Genomic DNA, 21,984 nt, shown 5'->3' on the forward strand with positions numbered 1-21,984 from the left:
GGTGCTGTGTTTAAAGAGGTGGAGTTATGCAGATCTAAAACGCGTGGATTGCAGCAGCAGCAAGCCGAAAAGTGCAGGCATGTAAGGGATCTAGAGGTTGACAACATGTCTTCTTAACGGGAGTCCAGGAGCTCATCTCCACAAATGGACTTTTCAGGATCCTTGGGTGGCTCCGTAGTTTGAAACCAATTCTGGTTATCGCTTCTCGGCCTTTTGGCTAAGATCAAGTGTAGTATCTGTTCTTATCAGTTTAATATCTGATACGTCCCCTATCTGGGGACCATATATTAAATGGATTTTTAGAACAGGGAGATGGAAAAAGAGCTTGCTCTGTCCACTCCACGCATTGACCTGGTATTGCAGTATCTCCAGGACCGGTGCACCCCTTCTTTAATGCAGTTTCTAAAATCAGAAAGAATTGAATTCAATGTTTTTTGTTCATTTTGCTTGTTTGTCGGATTTTGGGATGGACTCTTTGGCTTTGCTTTTCTTCTCCTCATTGGATTTTTCATGTTCAAAGTTGCAGAAGCCAGATTACAAGCTCATTTTGGTTCAACTTCAGCAACTGTGCATTGCATTGCCATGTAATGTGATGCAATGCTATCTTTCTAGCTCTCCCTTTTTACTTCCTTTTGGATAAACAGACATATTAGGCAAGCATTTTGGAGCTTTCACCTAAATAACTACAGGTGGTGAGATAAGCTGCACAATATAATTGACCTTTCAGTATATTGTTGCACACACACCATCTATTTAGCAAATGCCCTTGTTATCAACAGCAGCCTTTTAAACTCACCTGAGCTAACAGGTATGTGCGCTGGTTACTCTGCTGCGCTTAAAATTTCTTTTTTGGTTTGCTACAATGCCTTTTCTGAAACGTTGTCTCCTTCTGCTGGAACACTGACTTCTTTCATTTAATGCCTGCAGACTATAAAAGAGAACCCAACCCAAAAAGTTTGGTTGATTAGTCTGTGGCATTCTGTTAAACTGTTGCTTATGGCGGTCTCTGTGAGCTTCTCAGCGACATTCAGCCAGCCAGGTATCCTGCCTGCAGTAGATGGAATGTGGCAATGGAACGCTGGCTGCGCGTGTCATAATAGGCTCTGAGCCTTTATATACCTGTGCACAGCAGCAGCCACCTTCAGTCTGCTGCTGGACAGCCAGCAGCAGCAGCAGCAGGAGAGGTATGTAATCAGGAGCCCTCCTGCTAAGGGTAGACAGCTGCTCGTTCCACCCCACCCCCCGCCTTAATTGGTTCTCCTCCCTTCCAACGGTGTTGAGGCGGGTGGGAACAGCAGGGGGTGAAGGTGCTGTGTTTAAAGAGGTGGAGTTATGCAGATCTAAAACGCGTGGATTGCAGCAGCAGCAAGCCGAAAAGTGCAGGCATGTAAGGGATCTAGAGGTTGACAACATGTCTTCTTAACGGGAGTCCAGGAGCTCATCTCCACAAATGGACTTTTCAGGATCCTTGGGTGGCTCCGTAGTTTGAAACCAATTCTGGTTATCGCTTCTCGGCCTTTTGGCTAAGATCAAGTGTAGTATCTGTTCTTATCAGTTTAATATCTGATACGTCCCCATCTGGGGACCATATATTAAATGGATTTTTAGAACAGGGAGATGGAAAAAGAGCTTGCTCTGTCCACTCCACGCATTGACCTGGTATTGCAGTATCTCCAGGACCGGTGCACCCCTTCTTTAATGCAGTTTCTAAAATCAGAAAGAATTGAATTCAATGTTTTTTGTTCATTTTGCTTGTTTGTCGGATTTTGGTATGGACTCTTTGGCTTTGCTTTTCTTCTCCTCATTGGATTTTTCATGTTCAAAGTTGCAGAAGCCAGATTACAAGCTCATTTTGGTTCAACTTCAGCAACTGTGCATTGCATTGCCATGTAATGTGATGCAATGCTATCTTTCTAGCTCTCCCTTTTTACTTCCTTTTGGATAAACAGACATATTAGGCAAGCATTTTGGAGCTTTCACCTAAATAACTACAGGTGGTGAGATAAGCTGCACAATATAATTGACCTTTCAGTATATTGTTGCACACACACCATCTATTTAGCAAATGCCCTTGTTATCAACAGCAGCCTTTTAAACTCACCTGAGCTAACAGGTATGTGCGCTGGTTACTCTGCTGCGCTTAAAATTTCTTTTTTGGTTTGCTACAATGCCTTTTCTGAAACGTTGTCTCCTTCTGCTGGAACACTGACTTCTTTCATTTAATGCCTGCAGACTATAAAAGAGAACCCAACCCAAAAAGTTTGGTTGATTAGTCTGTGGCATTCTGTTAAACTGTTGCTTATGGCGGTCTCTGTGAGCTTCTCAGCGACATTCAGCCAGCCAGGTATCCTGCCTGCAGTAGATGGAATGTGGCAATGGAACGCTGGCTGCGCGTGTCATAATAGGCTCTGAGCCTTTATATACCTGTGCACAGCAGCAGCCACCTTCAGTCTGCTGCTGGACAGCCAGCAGCAGCAGCAGCAGGAGAGGTATGTAATCAGGAGCCCTCCTGCTAAGGGTAGACAGCTGCTCGTTCCACCCCACCCCCCGCCTTAATTGGTTCTCCTCCCTTCCAACGGTGTTGAGGCGGGTGGGAACAGCAGGGGGTGAAGGTGCTGTGTTTAAAGAGGTGGAGTTATGCAGATCTAAAACGCGTGGATTGCAGCAGCAGCAAGCCGAAAAGTGCAGGCATGTAAGGGATCTAGAGGTTGACAACATGTCTTCTTAACGGGAGTCCAGGAGCTCATCTCCACAAATGGACTTTTCAGGATCCTTGGGTGGCTCCGTAGTTTGAAACCAATTCTGGTTATCGCTTCTCGGCCTTTTGGCTAAGATCAAGTGTAGTATCTGTTCTTATCAGTTTAATATCTGATACGTCCCCTATCTGGGGACCATATATTAAATGGATTTTTAGAACAGGGAGATGGAAAAAGAGCTTGCTCTGTCCACTCCACGCATTGACCTGGTATTGCAGTATCTCCAGGACCGGTGCACCCCTTCTTTAATGCAGTTTCTAAAATCAGAAAGAATTGAATTCAATGTTTTTTGTTCATTTTGCTTGTTTGTCGGATTTTGGGATGGACTCTTTGGCTTTGCTTTTCTTCTCCTCATTGGATTTTTCATGTTCAAAGTTGCAGAAGCCAGATTACAAGCTCATTTTGGTTCAACTTCAGCAACTGTGCATTGCATTGCCATGTAATGTGATGCAATGCTATCTTTCTAGCTCTCCCTTTTTACTTCCTTTTGGATAAACAGACATATTAGGCAAGCATTTTGGAGCTTTCACCTAAATAACTACAGGTGGTGAGATAAGCTGCACAATATAATTGACCTTTCAGTATATTGTTGCACACACACCATCTATTTAGCAAATGCCCTTGTTATCAACAGCAGCCTTTTAAACTCACCTGAGCTAACAGGTATGTGCGCTGGTTACTCTGCTGCGCTTAAAATTTCTTTTTTGGTTTGCTACAATGCCTTTTCTGAAACGTTGTCTCCTTCTGCTGGAACACTGACTTCTTTCATTTAATGCCTGCAGACTATAAAAGAGAACCCAACCCAAAAAGTTTGGTTGATTAGTCTGTGGCATTCTGTTAAACTGTTGCTTATGGCGGTCTCTGTGAGCTTCTCAGCGACATTCAGCCAGCCAGGTATCCTGCCTGCAGTAGATGGAATGTGGCAATGGAACGCTGGCTGCGCGTGTCATAATAGGCTCTGAGCCTTTATATACCTGTGCACAGCAGCAGCCACCTTCAGTCTGCTGCTGGACAGCCAGCAGCAGCAGCAGCAGGAGAGGTATGTAATCAGGAGCCCTCCTGCTAAGGGTAGACAGCTGCTCGTTCCACCCCACCCCCCGCCTTAATTGGTTCTCCTCCCTTCCAACGGTGTTGAGGCGGGTGGGAACAGCAGGGGGTGAAGGTGCTGTGTTTAAAGAGGTGGAGTTATGCAGATCTAAAACGCGTGGATTGCAGCAGCAGCAAGCTGAAAAGTGCAGGCATGTAAGGGATCTAGAGGTTGACAACATGTCTTCTTAACGGGAGTCCAGGAGCTCATCTCCACAAATGGACTTTTCAGGATCCTTGGGTGGCTCCGTAGTTTGAAACCAATTCTGGTTATCGCTTCTCGGCCTTTTGGCTAAGATCAAGTGCTTTATTGCAGGAGATTGTGGTTGAAGGGCACTCGGGTACCCCTCTCCTTGGCCTGGCAGGATCGTCCACTTTGGTGGACTTAGCCTGCTTGCTGCTATTAGGGAGAGGGCTTAGTCCCAGGGTAACGAGTTGCGATCCCCCAGCTTCCAGGTGTTTTTCGCTGCAAGAACACTGGGAGCGCAGATTGAAAGCGGCTGCAATTTGCAACCTTGTTGCGTTTTTCCATGGAGGTTGACCCTAACCTCGTGCCTCTTTATGCGAGGCTAAAAAACTCTATCCGAGTTCACTTCACGGCGGGTGGCTCGGATATGAGGAAATTAGGGTATGTAGTCCAGGACGTGCTCAGGAACCTTCTTGGCGTACAAAGGAATGAAATTCTCTCCATCCAGGATTATCCCAGAAGAGGTGACTATGACATCACATTCACCGGAGAAGGTATTTTTAGAGATGTACTAGAAAAGTTAAAAAAAGTTGAAAATAGTCCTGTTTTGAAAGGGATACAAATTGTTGAGCACGTCCTGGATGAGGTAAGACTGGTTATTGTAAAAATATTTTCGCCCTTTGTTTCTGCTCCAGAAGTAATGTCATTTCTAGCAATTTATTTTAAAAGTGTTAAATGTATTGGGAAGATATTAAACGAATATAACATATGGACATCTAAGTGGAAATTCCTTGTGAAGTGTACAAGAGATCCAAATACACCAGGTGGTATACGGCTCCCCCCTGCCCGTTTCAAAATTGGGCAAACAAATGGGGATTTCTTCTTTTCTGGGATGCCAGTATATTGCAGAAATTGTGGGCGCTATGGTCATTCAAAAGAAAACTGTCATGTATCATGTAGAAATTGTGCTAGTGAAGAACATGAGACAAAAGAATGCCCTAAGGAAAAGAAATGCAGTTTTTGCCAGACTCCAGGTCACTTTTATTTTTCTTGCCCTCACAGATTTCGGGAAGATGAGCAAAAGGGGAAGTCCAAGACGTCCGACCAAGGACCAAAAGATCAGACCACCCCTCAGGAGGAGGAACAACAACCTGGAGCCTCTGGAGACAATAAGGGCGTACCAAATAGTGAAGTGTCTCCAGAGTCTATGACAGGTAAAATACCAAATCCCAAAACCTGGCTGCAGGACCTGCGGGAGTCCAAAAGGAGGGCTGAGAAGGAGCAGAAGGGCACTACTGGTAAGGTCAAAAGGGACCGGCAAAAGGCCGACACAGAAGCCCATGCCCAGTCTGGGTCTCCTAGTGCTGAGGGCGCTGAGTGGATAAAGGTGGGTCCTAAGAAAAAGAAAAAGGGTGGTTCGGAGGAGGCAGCAGGAGGTGAACAGATGGACACTTCTCCAGAAGGGGACGTGGACGCTGGACCCTCAGGGGTTTCGGTCTCCGCTGCTACAGGTGGGGACCGGGATCTTGCTGCCTCTGAAGAGTCAGAGGCTCTGCCTTGTGCGCAACCTCCTCCTATAGGACGACCTTCTACAGGTCAAACAGGGGCGGCGGAACCCCTCGGAGACCCACCTGATGAGGAACTGCATGGCCAGCCAATGGAGACCCAGCGGGTTCTGCCAGCCAGCCCTCCGAGCTATGCCAGTGTAGCGTCGGGTTTATATAAATGTGGTAATCTTTCCTCCTCCACGGAGACTCTCGTGACGATACTATCAGATGAGGAGGGAGGCGCAAGCCCAGTGGTCTGATCAGGTTCATCGGACAGGTAAATCCGTTGCTCTTAGTTACCTAAGTAAAATTTCTACATTTTCTAATGATGGCTGAACTCAAAGGTATTTCCCTCAACGTGAGAGGCATAAAATCTAACACGAGAAGAACTGCTCTTTTTAATTTTTTTACGTGTTTTACTGCATCTGTATTTTTTCTGCAAGAATGTAATATCCCACATGAAATGTCATATCAAAAATATAAAGATGAGTGGAAGTGTGGGCCATCTGTCTGGTCCGGATCGAATGCTGCAGGATCAGCGGGTGTAGCCATACTTTTTAAAGGGAACGTTTTAATTGATTTTATTCAGGAAATTTTACCAGGTCGTATTTTATTAGTGAAAGCTTTTATTGATGGTATTAGATGGCAGTTTTTAAATTTTTATGGATCCCCAGAGAAAAATGAAAGAGCCGAAATGCTTGATCTTTTACCATTATTTATTAATAACTCTGAACCTTTTATCTTAGCAGGGGATTTTAATTGTGTTTTAAAAGGTGAAAACCGGCGCTCCAGCTCTGTAAGCAGGAACTACGATAAAACCTCAGGTATGCTACATGATATAGTCAAAGATGCTAAATTGATAGACATATATAAAGAGTGTCATAGTGATAGCCCAGAGGACGCCGGTTTCACTTGGAGCAATGCTAATTGTAGCTCTAGGATTGATTTTATTTTTGGTTCAGCTAAAACAATACCTGCCAAATGTGAAGTTTTAACTAATATATTTTCAGACCATAAACTTTTATCCTTTACCATAAAAGTAAATGACAACAAAAAATGTGGTAAGAAAAGCTGGAAAATGAACGTATCCCTTTTAACCGACCCGCAGATTTTATCAGATTTTATTGAGTTTTATAGGAAATGTAGAAAAGGGAAAAAAACAAATGAGACTATGAGTGTATGGTGGGATAGAATGAAAGTAAAAATAAAAGACTTTTTTATTAAAAAGAGTATATGTAGAGCCAAAGAAAAATATGAAGAATATAGAATTTTAAATACCCGCCTACAAACATTATTTAAGCTCAGAGACAATGGGATAGATGTACAAGTTGATATTTCAAACTTAAAAGAAGAGATTTCAAAATGGCTAGAACAAAAAGGAAAAGAGATAATTTTTCGTTCTAGAGTACAACATATAGAAGAAAATGAAAAGTGTTCCAGATATTTTTTTAGGAAAAATAAAAAAGAAAAAGTGATAATTGACCATATAGATGGTGAGAATAATATAAAAAATATGCTGGGTAAAGTTGAGGGTTTTTTTTCTAATCTTTTTAATGGAAAAAATATAGATAATAAATTAATGGATGATTCGCTGCAAGGACTAACAGCTGTTTTAGATCCCGCATCCCAAGAGTTTTTATCCCAAGTTTTAACGGAACAAGAAGTGTTAAAAACTATTAAAAGTTTTAAAACTGGAAAGGTCCCTGGTCCTGATGGCATCCCAATAGAATTTTATGTATGTTTTTATGATATTTTAAAAGATGATTTGTTTTATTTGTTTACTGAGGTTTTTAATAATAAGGTTTTATTAAATTCCTGGAAGAAAGGTGAAGTCTCCCTCCTATACAAAAAAGGCGATAAATCAAAATTAGAAAACTGGAGACCAATAACACTTTTAAATTGTGACTATAAAATAATGGCTAAAATTTGTGCAAATCGTCTAAAAGAAGTCATCAGCAAAGTTATTCATTCTAATCAAGTGTGTGGGGTGCCGGGGCGCAGTATATGGGACAATCTGAATTTAGTGAAAGACTGTATTGAGGATGTGAAAGACAGAAAGGGGAAAATGGCGATTTTATCTATTGATTTTGAAAAAGCATTTGACCGTGTCTCACACTTTTATCTTTTTAAAGTTTTAGAGAAAATGGGCATACCAGAAGGGTTTTTACTATCGCTTAAAGCATTTTACAAGGATTGTACAAGTAAGATTTTAGTGAATGGTTTTAAGACACAAGAGGTATTTTTACGGTCAGGGGTGAAACAGGGATGCCCTCTGTCCCCCCTTCTGTTTATCTGTGCACTGGAACCAATGTTATGTGCAATACGTAAAAATAAACAGATATGCGGTGTCCCTCTGCCTGGAAGCGGTGGTTTGGAGGCCAAGGTTGTAGGCTACATGGATGACGTGGCGGTCTTGTGTACAGATGCACCATCACTTACGGCCACTCTCCATCAATTGCAATCCTTTTGTCTAGCTTCTGGTTTTAAAATCAATTTTAATAAGTGTAACATTTTAAGTGTTGGGGGGATGATTTTACGTGATGTACCAATTAATGTCTCCGAATCCATTTCCATTTTAGGTATATCATTCACTGAAAATAATGATGGTTATAATAGTTGGGAAACAGTTACACAGAAAGTAAATACGAAAATATGTATGTGGAACATGAGGAGACTTACAATGGAGGGTAAAGTATTGGTTTTAAAGATGGTGATTTTACCTCTTTTATTGTATCTTAGCATGGTTTTCCCCCCGCCTGTTAATGTTTTAAAAAAGATAACCAAAACCTGTTTTACCTTCTTTTGGAACTCAAAAATGGAAAAGCTGAAAAGAGAAATCGTGATGAAATCAAAAGTAAAAGGTGGTAAAGATTTTCCAGATTTTAATAGGTTTCTTTTAATCCATCTGTTCGTTTACTGTTTTAATGCCCTTTTTAAGAATCACTATTGGTCCTTTTTTATGCGTTTTAATACAGGATTTTTTATGAGAAAGTTTGGATGGTATGAAGTTAATATATCTGTGCCCCATGCTTTCAATTTGTCGACGCATTATGAGATTTTAAGGAAAATAGTGTCCGATTTTAATTTAGGGACTAAGAAAATAGAGGAATTAAGAAATAGTAAGAAACTAATTAAAGAAATACGTAAAAGTGAGGAAATATGTAATGTTGACAGATATGATGATGACAAATCTATGTCTATCTGGAAAATGATTAACGTTTTTTATCTTTTTAATGAACAGAGAGATCTGGCTTGGAGTTGCATGCACCGCTGTCTTCCTTGCCGGGCATTCCAATACAGAAGAGGATTTGTGAGGTCTGCCATCTGCCCAAGAGCCGGATGCCAAGACGAGGAAACGGTGGAACATCTATTATGGACATGTAATTTTGCAAAGGATTTCTGGAGAAGACTGCTCCCCCTACTGGAAAGGGTGGCAGACCTCAAGGACTTTACATATAAAACTGTGCTATACGGACTTATGGAATGCCCCACAATGGACCAGTACACAATGGCTTGGAAGACAGTGAACTGCGCCAAGTCATCTCTCTGGAAAGCGCGCAACATTGCTATTTTTAAACAAGATGTTTTATCAGTGAATGATGTTTTAAGTTTATGTTTATGTGAAATGTATACTTATTATTTAATTGACAAAAAGAAGAATGTACATATTTCCAAAAAATGGCTTGTTGACCAATGGAACCTAATTATTTAAAATCTTTGTATTTTTTTGTTTTGTAAATTTCATTTGTCTTTTAACGTTTGGTATTTGTGTAATTATGCTTGTAATTTGTTAAAGTTTTAATAAACGGTTTTATCCCTCTGCAGGGGATAGCCAAATTAAAAAAAAAAATCTGTTCTTATCAGTTTAATATCTGATACGTCCCCTATCTGGGGACCATATATTAAATGGATTTTTAGAACAGGGAGATGGAAAAAGAGCTTGCTCTGTCCACTCCACGCATTGACCTGGTATTGCAGTATCTCCAGGACCGGTGCACCCCTTCTTTAATGCAGTTTCTAAAATCAGAAAGAATTGAATTCAATGTTTTTTGTTCATTTTGCTTGTTTGTCGGATTTTGGGATGGACACTTTGGCTTTGCTTTTCTTCTCCTCATTGGATTTTTCATGTTCAAAGTTGCAGAAGCCAGATTACAAGCTCATTTTGGCTCAACTTCAGCAACTGTGCATTGCATTGCCATGTAATGTGATGCAATGCTATCTTTCTAGCTCTCCCTTTTTACTTCCTTTTGGATAAACAGACATATTAGGCAAGCATTTTGGAGCTTTCACCTAAATAACTACAGGTGGTGAGATAAGCTGCACAATATAATTGACCTTTCAGTATATTGTTGCACACACACCATCTATTTAGCAAATGCCCTTGTTATCAACAGCAGCCTTTTAAACTCACCTGAGCTAACAGGTATGTGCGCTGGTTACTCTGCTGCGCTTAAAATTTCTTTTTTGGTTTGCTACAATGCCTTTTCTGAAACGTTGTCTCCTTCTGCTGGAACACTGACTTCTTTCATTTATTGCCTGCAGACTATAAAAGAGAACCCAACCCAAAAAGTTTGGTTGATTAGCCTGTGGCATTCTGTTAAACTGTTGCTTATGGCGGTCTCTGTGAGCTTCTCAGCGACATTCAGCCAGCCAGGTATCCTGCCTGCAGTAGATGGAATGTGGCAATGGAACGCTGGCTGCGCGTGTCATAATAGGCTCTGAGCCTTTATATACCTGTGCACAGCAGCAGCCACCTTCAGTCTGCTGCTGGACAGCCAGCAGCAGCAGCAGCAGGAGAGGTATGTAATCAGGAGCCCTCCTGCTAAGGGTAGACAGCTGCTCGTTCCACCCCACCCCCCGCCTTAATTGGTTCTCCTCCCTTCCAACGGTGTTGAGGCGGGTGGGAACAGCAGGGGGTGAAGGTGCTGTGTTTAAAGAGGTGGAGTTATGCAGATCTAAAACGCGTGGATTGCAGCAGCAGCAAGCCGAAAAGTGCAGGCATGTAAGGGATCTAGAGGTTGACAACATGTCTTCTTAACGGGAGTCCAGGAGCTCATCTCCACAAATGGACTTTTCAGGATCCTTGGGTGGCTCCGTAGTTTGAAACCAATTCTGGTTATCGCTTCTCGGCCTTTTGGCTGAGATCAGGTGCAGTGATCTAACGGTTGCTGCCTTGGTCTTGGCTGAGAGGTGCCCGGGGTACCCGGCTCCTTGGCCTGGGGGGATCGTCTCACCTTTTGGTGGGACTTCACCCCCCTGCTGCTATTAGGGAGCTGGCTTTGTCCCCGGGCAACAAGTTGCGATCCCCAGGCGAAAGGCCGAGCCCGTATTGACGGTAAGCCTTTGCCACTTTGGTGAGATGCCTTGTTCATTTCAATTTTCCACTGGCTCCGGCCAGATCAGGAACTCGGTGCGTATCGAGGTTCCAGCAAACCACGTCGGATATGACAACCCCCGTGAGTTCTATGTACAGATTTTGAGAGATCTGTTGAACGTGAAAGATCATGATGTTTACTGCCTGCAGGAGAAGGGGCAGAGTACATATATTCTCACGTTCTCGACCAAGGTTGCCTGCCAGCACTTTTACGAATGCGTTAAGGGCCACCGTAACAGCAAGCTGTTGGACGGAGTGATTTTTACGGGTCTCTATGGCGGAGTTGACGTTCCCCTTGTGGTATACATGTTTAACCCCCATGTGTCCACAGATGATATTGAGCTTTTTCTGAGCAGATATTGTACATCTGTCAGATTTACGGGGAACGTCAAAGGTCGGAGTGGTTTCTGGAATGGGAAACGACGCTTTATGGTACGCTTCAGACTTGACCCTGGGGGTGTAGAAGGCCTTATGCACCCCCCCTCCACAGTGGTGCTGGGAAGAGACCATGGCTACCTCTTCTATGATGGACAACCATTCAGGTGTCGTAGGTGTGGTGACCTTGGTCACATACAGAGCGATTGTAAGAACGAGCGGATGAGTCAGTGCCACAACTGTGGACAATGGGGTCATGCCTCAAAGGACTGTAAGAACAGTAAGACCTGCAGTGGGTGCGGAATGTCTACTCACCTGTTCAGTAATTGTCCGATGCGGACAAGGTCTCGTGGTGGCTCTCGGGCGCCTGCGGCTAGTTCCGCAGGAGTTCCTGCTGATGCCAGCAGGGTCAGCCCGGGTGACCCCAGAAAAAGCTTTGTGGACATTACTAAAGGTCAAAAACAGTCTGACTCAGTCGATGCTCTGTCGGTACCTTTGCGGAAAAACCCGGCCTCTGTAGCCGAGGTCACGCCTTTGCCTACTCCTGCAGGGGTCCAGGTTTCACCTGGTGGGGAGATGGCACCTTCTCAGAGCGGAAATGAGAGGGAACCAAAAAAGAGGCGAAAATCTGGAGCTGTTGGTACGAATCCAGATGTCCATCCAGATACCCCTGCTGATGCCAGCACAGATGTTGGACCAGATGTCTGCCCTGATGCCAGTCCAGACGGATGCCCTGATGCCAATCCAGACGGATGCCCTGATGCCAATCCAGATGGATGTCCTGATGCCAACCCAGATGGATGCCCTGATGCCAGTCCAGATGGATGTCCTGATGCCAGTCCAGATGGATGTCCTGGAACCATTCCTGATGGATGTCCTGTTGCCTGCCTGGATGATAGAGGTCGTGCAGTGGTTGGTGAACCTGTTGCTGGTCCTGATGGTCATCCTGCTCCGGAGATGATGTCCCTTGGTGCTCCTGGAGGGTCTGCGGGTATTCCACCTGCTGCAGTGCCTGGTGAGGATTGGGTGGATTCGGAGGATCGGATGGATCTCAGCGCCAGTGGTAAGAGAAGTCGTGAAGAGGCGCAGGAGGAGCATAACCTGCCTCAGATGTCCCGTAAAGTCTTTCTATCTAGTGCTGCAAAAATTCTCAGCCCAGAGGGGACTAACTTAATTGAGGATTTCACGGACTCAGATGAAACGGACAGTTTACGAACTGTGTCATCCCTTCCTTCACCTTCTCTGTCACAAATTATTGATTCAGATTCAGAGTATAATGAATCAATAAAAAACACCTAACATGGCAGAAATCCGTGTTGCCTCACTAAATGTGAGAAGCCTAAAGAGCCCTGTTAGACGGGCTGCTTTGTTTGCTTGGTTAATGACTCTGAACTTTGACATTTTTTTCCTGCAAGAATGCGGTATTGATCACGATTTGTCATACCCCAACTTAAAAATGGACTGGTCAGCAGGACCCTCTATTTGGTCAGGGTCCAATGAAAATAAAGCTGCCGGGGTTGGGATTTTATTCAAATGTCAAAATGTTAATGTTTTATCCATCACTGAAATAGTTCCAGGTCGTGCCTTATCAACTCATGTTATTTTAAATGGTTTTACCTGTCGTCTTATTAATGTTTATGCATCCCCAGAGAAAAATGAGCGTGCTTCCCTTTTTAATGTCATCCCTTTGTTTTTATCAGGTCCGTCCCCTGTGATAGTGGGAGGGGATTTTAACTGTGTCATGTTGGGGGAGGGGAGGAGTGGAGGTGATACTAATGGAAGAACAGACAAAACATCCAGTCTGTTAAAACATTTGACAACGGACCTCAAATTATTAGATGCTTGGAGAAAGTCCTACCCTACTGACCCTGGGCATACATGGAGGGGTAGAGGGATGTCATCTCGTATTGATTTTATTTTTTCCTCTTCTGATGTTTTTAAACCTAAGAATGCTGGTCTAATAGAAAATATTTTTTCTGATCATGTATTACTATACAATTTATTGCAAACTCCACAGGAAGCAAAAGTTGGAAAAGGTATGTGGAAATTGAATGTGCTCTTATTAGAAGACGAACTGGTAAGGGCGGAGTTTTATGCAAAGTATGAGAGTTGGAGAAGACGGAAACACCCAAATCAGAGTATGTTGGGGTGGTGGGAGTGTGTTAAAACCCGTATTAAAGAATTTTTTATTAAAATTGGTAAAAGGAAGGCACGTGAAAAAAGGAAATGTTTTAAAGATTTTAATGTCAGGATGCAAACTCTCCTTAAGCTTAAGGGGTGGGGAGTACCTGGTGTGGATGATGAGATTGCCAAGATCCAGACAGAAATCCAAAAATTCCTGGAACAAAAGGGTAAAGAAATTATATTTAATACCCGTGTGAAATATTTGGAAGAGGGTGAGACCTGCTCAAGGTTTTTCTTTAAAAAAATGAGTGACAAAAAACAAGTGATTACTGAGCTAGAAGGACAATCTTCCACTGAGGGCATTTTAGAGCATACTGCTAATTTTTATAGAGATCTTTTTAGTATTAAAAATGTTGATGAACCTGCTTTTACAGAGAATCTTAATGTTTTATCCCAGTTTTTAAATAAAGATGACCAGATTTTTTTAGCTAAAGAACTTTTACCCAGTGAAATTGAAGAGACCCTTAAGAGTTTTAATAAAGGTAAGGCTCCTGGATCAGATGGCCTTCCTATTGAATTTTATCTTTGCTTTTGGGATCTAATTAAGGAGGATTTTATACAAGTAGTTTGTGAAGCCTCTAAGGCTGATTTATTACCATATTCATGGCGTAAAAGTATGATTACATTAATTTTTAAGAAAGGTGATAAATCAAAGTTGGAGAATTGGAGGCCTATTTCACTATTAAATACAGACTACAAGATTTTAGCTAAAGTTGTTGCTGGTCGTCTTAAAGCAGTTATTAAAAATGTAATTCATCCAGATCAGGTGTGTGGTGTCCCCGGGAGATCAATCTGGGAGCATCTAAACCTAATTCGTGATCTTATCTGGTTTCAAAAAGATAGAAAACAGCCACTAGCTATTTTATCTTTGGATTTTATGAAAGCGTTTGATAGGGTCTCCCACTTTTATCTTTTTAAAGTTATGGGAAAGATGGGGTTCCCTGATTCTTTTATTCAGAAAATTGCGCTTTTATACAAACAGTCATCTGCCCGGATTTTAGTCAATGGTTTTTTAACTAGAGAGGTGGAGCTTCTTTCCGGTGTTAAACAAGGTTGCCCCATGTCCCCACTTTTATTTGTCTGCTCCATTGAGCCACTGTTGTGCCTGCTGCGTCGGGACAAGGTGGTTAGGGGCATTTTTATTCCGGGTGGGGGTGGACAACAAGTTAAAGCCATTGGATATATGGATGACATATCTGTATATGGCACTAGCTCAGCATCTATTAACAGAGCAATTCTAATTACTGAAATTTTTAGTGCTGGGTCTGGGTTTAAGTTGAATATAAATAAATGTGACTGTATGATTATGGGTCAATGGAAGTCAGATCCGCCTAGGGTTCCCACACAAACAGTAGGAATCAAGATCCTGGGTGTCTTGTTTAATCCTGCTAATGATGGTATTGAAAACTGGGATTTGGTTTTGAATAAATTAAATCAGAAGATCTCTTTATGGCAAACTCGAAAACTAACAATGGAGGGCAAGATTCTTGTAATTAAAATGGTTTTGCTTCCTATCATTTTGTATGCCGCTATGGTTTTTCCCCCTAATTCTCTGTATCTTAAAAGACTTATGAAGCCCATGTTTTATTTTCTGTGGGGATCCAAAATGGAGAAATTGAGGAGGGAGGTGGTATGTAAAAGCAAGAAAAATGGGGGTAAAGGGTTCCCTGATTTAAAATTGTTTTTATTTATCAAGTTTTTTGTATTTTGATGCAAAAGCTTGAATAATGTTGGGGCTTTCTCTTGTTTTCTTAGATATACAACTGGGTTTCTTTTCCGAAAGTTGAACTTCAGTATGACTGTTAATTGTCCTTTTCTCTTATCTCCCCCTAAGCATTACAAGATCTTGGAGAAGGTCATTTCAGAATATGATCTGACCCAAGTTGATCGTCAGCTTTTATTTGATCAACGTAAGTTAACAGTTATTTGTAAGGGACATGAGGAGATGGAGGATGTGTCTAATTTTTCCATCTCCAGGTGCCGCCTGGTGTGGAACAACGTGGCCTGTCCTGCACTTAGCAACTCACAAAAGGATTTAGCTTGGCAGGTTGTTCACCAATGTCTCCCTACGAGAGCTTTTCAGCATCATAGGGGGCTGGTGGCTAGTGCTAGATGTCCCAGAGAAAGATGCGCCCCAAACGAGTCAGTGTTTCATTTACTGTGGGATTGCCCCTACGCACAAGAGCTATGGCAGACGGTGGGCACCCTCCTAAAATGGATATGTGGTATACAAACCCTTAATTGTGACATTATAATATATGGGATAATTAAATGCCCAACCATGAAACAAGCACGAGTCGCATGGCTTATAATAAACTGTTTAAAAGAAGCTTTATGGAAAGTGCGCAATATATTATTGTTTAAACGTGAATTTATTCCTGTCAAAGATTGTATTGGGCTTGCTCTTTGTGAAATGTTTACATACTACCTGATAGATTGTAAAAAGATGGGAATCAATGAAGCAAAAAAGCTATGGTGTTTGCAAATTTGGAATATGTATTTATTTATGTAAATTATATGCAAAACTGTGTTTTATGCTTTTTATGCTTTTAAGTGCATTTTAATTCTGACTCTGTATTAGTTTTATGTCATATTTTATTCCAGTATTTGTGATTTGTTTCAAATATTGTATCGGATATGTTCTTTGTGAAAAGTTTTCATACTACCTGATTGTAAAAAGATAAAGTTAAAAAGCTATGGTGTTTGCATTTGACATATGTATTTATTTATGCAAATTATATGCAAAACTGTGTTTTATGCTTTTTATGCTTTTATGCGCTTTTTAAATCTGACCTTGTATTTGTTCTATGTCATATTTTATTCAAGTCTTTGTGATTTGTTTGTAATTTATGATGTATGTCTGATTTAAATAAAGCTTGTTTGAAAACGGATCTGTTCTTATCAGTTTAATATCTGATACGTCCCCTATCTGGGGACCATATATTAAATGGATTTTTAGAACAGGGAGATGGAAAAAGAGCTTGCTCTGTCCACTCCACGCATTGACCTGGTATTGCAGTATCTCCAGGACCGGTGCACCCCTTCTTTAATGCAGTTTCTAAAATCAGAAAGAATTGAATTCAATGTTTTTTGTTCATTTTGCTTGTTTGTCGGATTTTGGGATGGACTCTTTGGCTTTGCTTTTCTTCTCCTCATTGGATTTTTCATGTTCAAAGTTGCAGAAGCCAGATTACAAGCTCATTTTGGTTCAACTTCAGCAACTGTGCATTGCATTGCCATGTAATGTGATGCAATGCTATCTTTCTAGCTCTCCCTTTTTACTTCCTTTTGGATAAACAGACATATTAGGCAAGCATTTTGGAGCTTTCACCTAAATAACTACAGGTGGTGAGATAAGCTGCACAATATAATTGACCTTTCAGTATATTGTTGCACACACACCATCTATTTAGCAAATGCCCTTGTTATCAACAGCAGCCTTTTAAACTCACCTGAGCTAACAGGTATGTGCGCTGGTTACTCTGCTGCGCTTAAAATTTCTTTTTTGGTTTGCTACAATGCCTTTTCTGAAACGTTGTCTCCTTCTGCTGGAACACTGACTTCTTTCATTTAATGCCTGCAGACTATAAAAGAGAACCCAACCCAAAAAGTTTGGTTGATTAGTCTGTGGCATTCTGTTAAACTGTTGCTTATGGCGGTCTCTGTGAGCTTCTCAGCGACATTCAGCCAGCCAGGTATCCTGCCTGCAGTAGATGGAATGTGGCAATGGAACGCTGGCTGCGCGTGTCATAATAGGCTCTGAGCCTTTATATACCTGTGCACAGCAGCAGCCACCTTCAGTCTGCTGCTGGACAGCCAGCAGCAGCAGCAGGAGAGGTATGTAATCAGGAGCCCTCCTGCTAAGGGTAGACAGCTGCTCGTTCCACCCCACCCCCCGCCTTAATTGGTTCTCCTCCCTTCCAACGGTGTTGAGGCGGGTGGGAACAGCAGGGGGTGAAGGTGCTGTGTTTAAAGAGGTGGAGTTATGCAGATCTAAAACGCGTGGATTGCAGCAGCAGCAAGCCGAAAAGTGCAGGCATGTAAGGGATCTAGAGGTTGACAACATGTCTTCTTAACGGGAGTCCAGGAGCTCATCTCCACAAATGGACTTTTCAGGATCCTTGGGTGGCTCCGTAGTTTGAAACCAATTCTGGTTATCGCTTCTCGGCCTTTTGGCTAAGATCAAGTGTAGTATCTGTTCTTATCAGTTTAATATCTGATACGTCCCCTATCTGGGGACCATATATTAAATGGATTTTTAGAACAGGGAGATGGAAAAAGAGCTTGCTCTGTCCACTCCACGCATTGACCTGGTATTGCAGTATCTCCAGGACCGGTGCACCCCTTCTTTAATGCAGTTTCTAAAATCAGAAAGAATTGAATTCAATGTTTTTTGTTCATTTTGCTTGTTTGTCGGATTTTGGGATGGACTCTTTGGCTTTGCTTTTCTTCTCCTCATTGGATTTTTCATGTTCAAAGTTGCAGAAGCCAGATTACAAGGTCATTTTGGTTCAACTTCAGCAACTGTGCATTGCATTGCCATGTAATGTGATGCAATGCTATCTTTCTAGCTCTCCCTTTTTACTTCCTTTTGGATAAACAGACATATTAGGCAAGCATTTTGGAGCTTTCACCTAAATAACTACAGGTGGTGAGATAAGCTGCACAATATAATTGACCTTTCAGTATATTGTTGCACACACACCATCTATTTAGCAAATGCCCTTGTTATCAACAGCAGCCTTTTAAACTCACCTGAGCTAACAGGTATGTGCGCTGGTTACTCTGCTGCGCTTAAAATTTCTTTTTTGGTTTGCTACAATGCCTTTTCTGAAACGTTGTCTCCTTCTGCTGGAACACTGACTTCTTTCATTTAATGCCTGCAGACTATAAAAGAGAACCCAACCCAAAAAGTTTGGTTGATTAGTCTGTGGCATTCTGTTAAACTGTTGCTTATGGCGGTCTCTGTGAGCTTCTCAGCGACATTCAGCCAGCCAGGTATCCTGCCTGCAGTAGATGGAATGTGGCAATGGAACGCTGGCTGCGCGTGTCATAATAGGCTCTGAGCCTTTATATACCTGTGCACAGCAGCAGCCACCTTCAGTCTGCTGCTGGACAGCCAGCAGCAGCAGCAGCAGGAGAGGTATGTAATCAGGAGCCCTCCTGCTAAGGGTAGACAGCTGCTCGTTCCACCCCACCCCCCGCCTTAATTGGTTCTCCTCCCTTCCAACGGTGTTGAGGCGGGTGGGAACAGCAGGGGGTGAAGGTGCTGTGTTTAAAGAGGTGGAGTTATGCAGATCTAAAATGCGTGGATTGCAGCAGCAGCAAGCCGAAAAGTGCAGGCATGTAAGGGATCTAGAGGTTGACAACATGTCTTCTTAACGGGAGTCCAGGAGCTCATCTCCACAAATGGACTTTTCAGGATCCTTGGGTGGCTCCGTAGTTTGAAACCAATTCTGGTTATCGCTTCTCGGCCTTTTGGCTAAGATCAAGTGTAGTATCTTTTGAAAAGGCGGTTTTGGATGTTGGCCGCCCTAGTAGATTGATACATTATGCACACTGGGGTTTAGGCGCTTGTTAGTACGCCAGGTGGCTAATATAGTCATCTGGTGGAAAGCATGGCCCCCCAGGATCGACGCCATTGGGCCGGGGAAGATCGAAAGCCCGAAGTGTGAAGTGCCCCAGGAGTGGTGACCCTGGGGTGCCTTAACTCACTGGGATTGGGAACCCCACTTGAGTTTATGGCACATTTGCACAAGCACTTCAAATTTTCTTTCTTCGCACACACCCTTATTCCGGGCCTTCTGGCCTTAGGATGGGGAATTTTTCAATTCCCGGTCGAAGGTCCGGGCAGTATTATACTGTGAAACCTTCACTATTTATTTAATTTCTTTGTCACTGTGTGTCCACTTATTCACGTGTGTCACGTCCTACTAGGATTTTGTCGGGATGCGGTTCCCTTACGGGTTCCTCTCTTGGCAGGTCTAGGGGGGGAGTGTGTGGCCATCAGGTTCCGCTCCCCCCTGAACCCCCCTGGCTCTCCTCTTTCGGGAGGAGAGCGTTGTTGGCTCCCCTCTTCCGGGAGGGGAGCACAGTCTTTGGCTCCCAGTGCCTTGCTCGGGTGAGAACTCGGGCAGGTGCTGGGGGTAAGATTGGGTCGCCTCTGGCTTCGGCTGGAGGTGGCTTTTTGTCCCTGTTCCTCGCTGTGGCCTTTTGGCTCGGAGGGACGGGGAATGGTTTGGGGGACCCTTCTCCTTTTGGAGAGGGTTTCAAGAAGACCAGCATCCTAGTGCACTTTTTTTGTGGCACTTGTCACTTTTTTAAGCGCACTCGGGTTTTGTACACGAATTCGGGCTAAAAAAAAAAAAAAAAAAAAAAAAAAAAATCTGTTCTTATCAGTTTAATATCTGATACGTCCCCTATCTGGGGACCATATATTAAATGGATTTTTAGAACAGGGAGATGGAAAAAGAGCTTGCTCTGTCCACTCCACGCATTGACCTGGTATTGCAGTATCTCCAGGACCGGTGCACCCCTTCTTTAATGCAGTTTCTAAAATCAGAAAGAATTGAATTCAATGTTTTTTGTTCATTTTGCTTGTTTGTCGGATTTTGGGATGGACTCTTTGGCTTTGCTTTTCTTCTCCTCATTGGATTTTTCATGTTCAAAGTTGCAGAAGCCAGATTACAAGCTCATTTTGGTTCAACTTCAGCAACTGTGCATTGCATTGCCATGTAATGTGATGCAATGCTATCTTTCTAGCTCTCCCTTTTTACTTCCTTTTGGATAAACAGACATATTAGGCAAGCATTTTGGAGCTTTCACCTAAATAACTACAGGTGGTGAGATAAGCTGCACAATATAATTGACCTTTCAGTATATTGTTGCACACACACCATCTATTTAGCAAATGCCCTTGTTATCAACAGCAGCCTTTTAAACTCACCTGAGCTAACAGGTATGTGCGCTGGTTACTCTGCTGCGCTTAAAATTTCTTTTTTGGTTTGCTACAATGCCTTTTCTGAAACGTTGTCTCCTTCTGCTGGAACACTGACTTCTTTCATTTAATGCCTGCAGACTATAAAAGAGAACCCAACCCAAAAAGTTTGGTTGATTAGTCTGTGGCATTCTGTTAAACTGTTGCTTATGGCGGTCTCTGTGAGCTTCTCAGCGACATTCAGCCAGCCAGGTATCCTGCCTGCAGTAGATGGAATGTGGCAATGGAACGCTGGCTGCGCGTGTCATAATAGGCTCTGAGCCTTTATATACCTGTGCACAGCAGCAGCCACCTTCAGTCTGCTGCTGGACAGCCAGCAGCAGCAGCAGCAGGAGAGGTATGTAATCAGGAGCCCTCCTGCTAAGGGTAGACAGCTGCTCGTTCCACCCCACCCCCCGCCTTAATTGGTTCTCCTCCCTTCCAACGGTGTTGAGGCGGGTGGGAACAGCAGGGGGTGAAGGTGCTGTGTTTAAAGAGGTAGAGTTATGCAGATCTAAAACGCGTGGATTGCAGCAGCAGCAAGCCGAAAAGTGCAGGCATGTAAGGGATCTAGAGGTTGACAACATGTCTTCTTAACGGGAGTCCAGGAGCTCATCTCCACAAATGGACTTTTCAGGATCCTTGGGTGGCTCCGTAGTTTGAAACCAATTCTGGTTATCGCTTCTCGGCCTTTTGGCTAAGATCAAGTGTAGTATCTGTTCTTATCAGTTTAATATCTGATACGTCCCCTATCTGGGGACCATATATTAAATGATTGATGTATGATTGTTCAGAGCAAATTCGGCAAGTGGCAGAAACTCAGACCACCCCTCTTGATTGTCTGCCACAAAACAACGCAAGAACTGCTCAACATCCTGGTTTTTCCTTTCTGTCTGGCCATTAGATTCAGGATGATATCCGGACGAAAACGACAAATGAATTCCCAACCTGTCACAAAAGGCACGCCAAAAACGAGCCACGAACTGAGGACCCCTATCAGAAACAATGTCAGTAGGAACGCCATGAAGTCTGACAATTTCCTTGACAAAGGCCTTAGCGAGAGTTTTAGCGCAGGGCAGTTTGACGAAGGGAACCAAGTGACACATCTTGCTAAAACGGTCCACGACCACCCAGATGACAGTAAAACCCTCAGAGGGGGGAAGGTCAGTTATAAAGTCCATAGCCAAATGTGTCCAAGGAGCACTGGGGACCTCCAAAGGACAAAGTAACCCCGCAGCAGGAGTATGTGAGGACTTAGATCTAGCACATATAGTACATTGGCGCACCCACTTAATGACTTCCTTCTGCCATCCAGGCCACCAAAAACTGCGACCCACCAGTCTCTTGGTCTCAGAGATTCCGGGATGACCTGCCAACCGAGATTCGTGACACTCAACAAACAAATCTCTCCTAAAGGTCCCAGGCACAAACAACCTCCCATGAGGAGTGTTAGATGGGGCATTCTCCTGAGCTTTAAGAATCTCATCTTCCAAAACGGA

The 21,984-nt window shown here is 43.0% G+C and overlaps 6 non-coding genes and 3 pseudogenes across 6 annotated transcripts; all 9 read left to right on the forward strand.

Moving 5' to 3' along the window:
- The first annotated feature begins 197 nt into the window (after positions 1 to 197).
- On the forward strand, positions 198 to 388 carry LOC141245607 (U2 spliceosomal RNA). The gene has a single exon (XR_012309411.1). It is a non-coding gene; the product is annotated as a U2 spliceosomal RNA (small nuclear RNA).
- A 1,115-nt stretch (positions 389 to 1,503) lies between these two features.
- LOC141245611 (U2 spliceosomal RNA) lies at positions 1,504 to 1,693 on the forward strand. The gene has a single exon (XR_012309415.1). It is a non-coding gene; the product is annotated as a U2 spliceosomal RNA (small nuclear RNA).
- A 1,115-nt stretch (positions 1,694 to 2,808) lies between these two features.
- LOC141245608 (U2 spliceosomal RNA) lies at positions 2,809 to 2,999 on the forward strand. The gene has a single exon (XR_012309412.1). It is a non-coding gene; the product is annotated as a U2 spliceosomal RNA (small nuclear RNA).
- Positions 3,000 to 9,389: 6,390 nt separating this feature from the next.
- On the forward strand, positions 9,390 to 9,579 carry LOC141245614 (U2 spliceosomal RNA). The gene has a single exon (XR_012309418.1). It is a non-coding gene; the product is annotated as a U2 spliceosomal RNA (small nuclear RNA).
- Positions 9,580 to 16,380: 6,801 nt separating this feature from the next.
- LOC141245616 (U2 spliceosomal RNA) lies at positions 16,381 to 16,553 on the forward strand (annotated as a pseudogene).
- Positions 16,554 to 17,665: 1,112 nt separating this feature from the next.
- On the forward strand, positions 17,666 to 17,856 carry LOC141245609 (U2 spliceosomal RNA). The gene has a single exon (XR_012309413.1). It is a non-coding gene; the product is annotated as a U2 spliceosomal RNA (small nuclear RNA).
- Positions 17,857 to 18,971: 1,115 nt separating this feature from the next.
- Positions 18,972 to 19,063, forward strand: LOC141245621 (U2 spliceosomal RNA; annotated as a pseudogene).
- Positions 19,064 to 19,823: 760 nt separating this feature from the next.
- On the forward strand, positions 19,824 to 20,047 carry LOC141245618 (U2 spliceosomal RNA; annotated as a pseudogene).
- A 1,115-nt stretch (positions 20,048 to 21,162) lies between these two features.
- LOC141245617 (U2 spliceosomal RNA) lies at positions 21,163 to 21,354 on the forward strand. The gene has a single exon (XR_012309420.1). It is a non-coding gene; the product is annotated as a U2 spliceosomal RNA (small nuclear RNA).
- Positions 21,355 to 21,984: the final 630 nt, after the last annotated feature.

Source organism: Phyllobates terribilis, unplaced genomic scaffold (genome assembly GCF_046119375.1).
Source record: "Phyllobates terribilis strain yellow unplaced genomic scaffold, ASM4611937v1 Scaffold_1931__1_contigs__length_189765, whole genome shotgun sequence".
NCBI lineage: Eukaryota > Metazoa > Chordata > Amphibia > Anura > Dendrobatidae > Phyllobates > Phyllobates terribilis.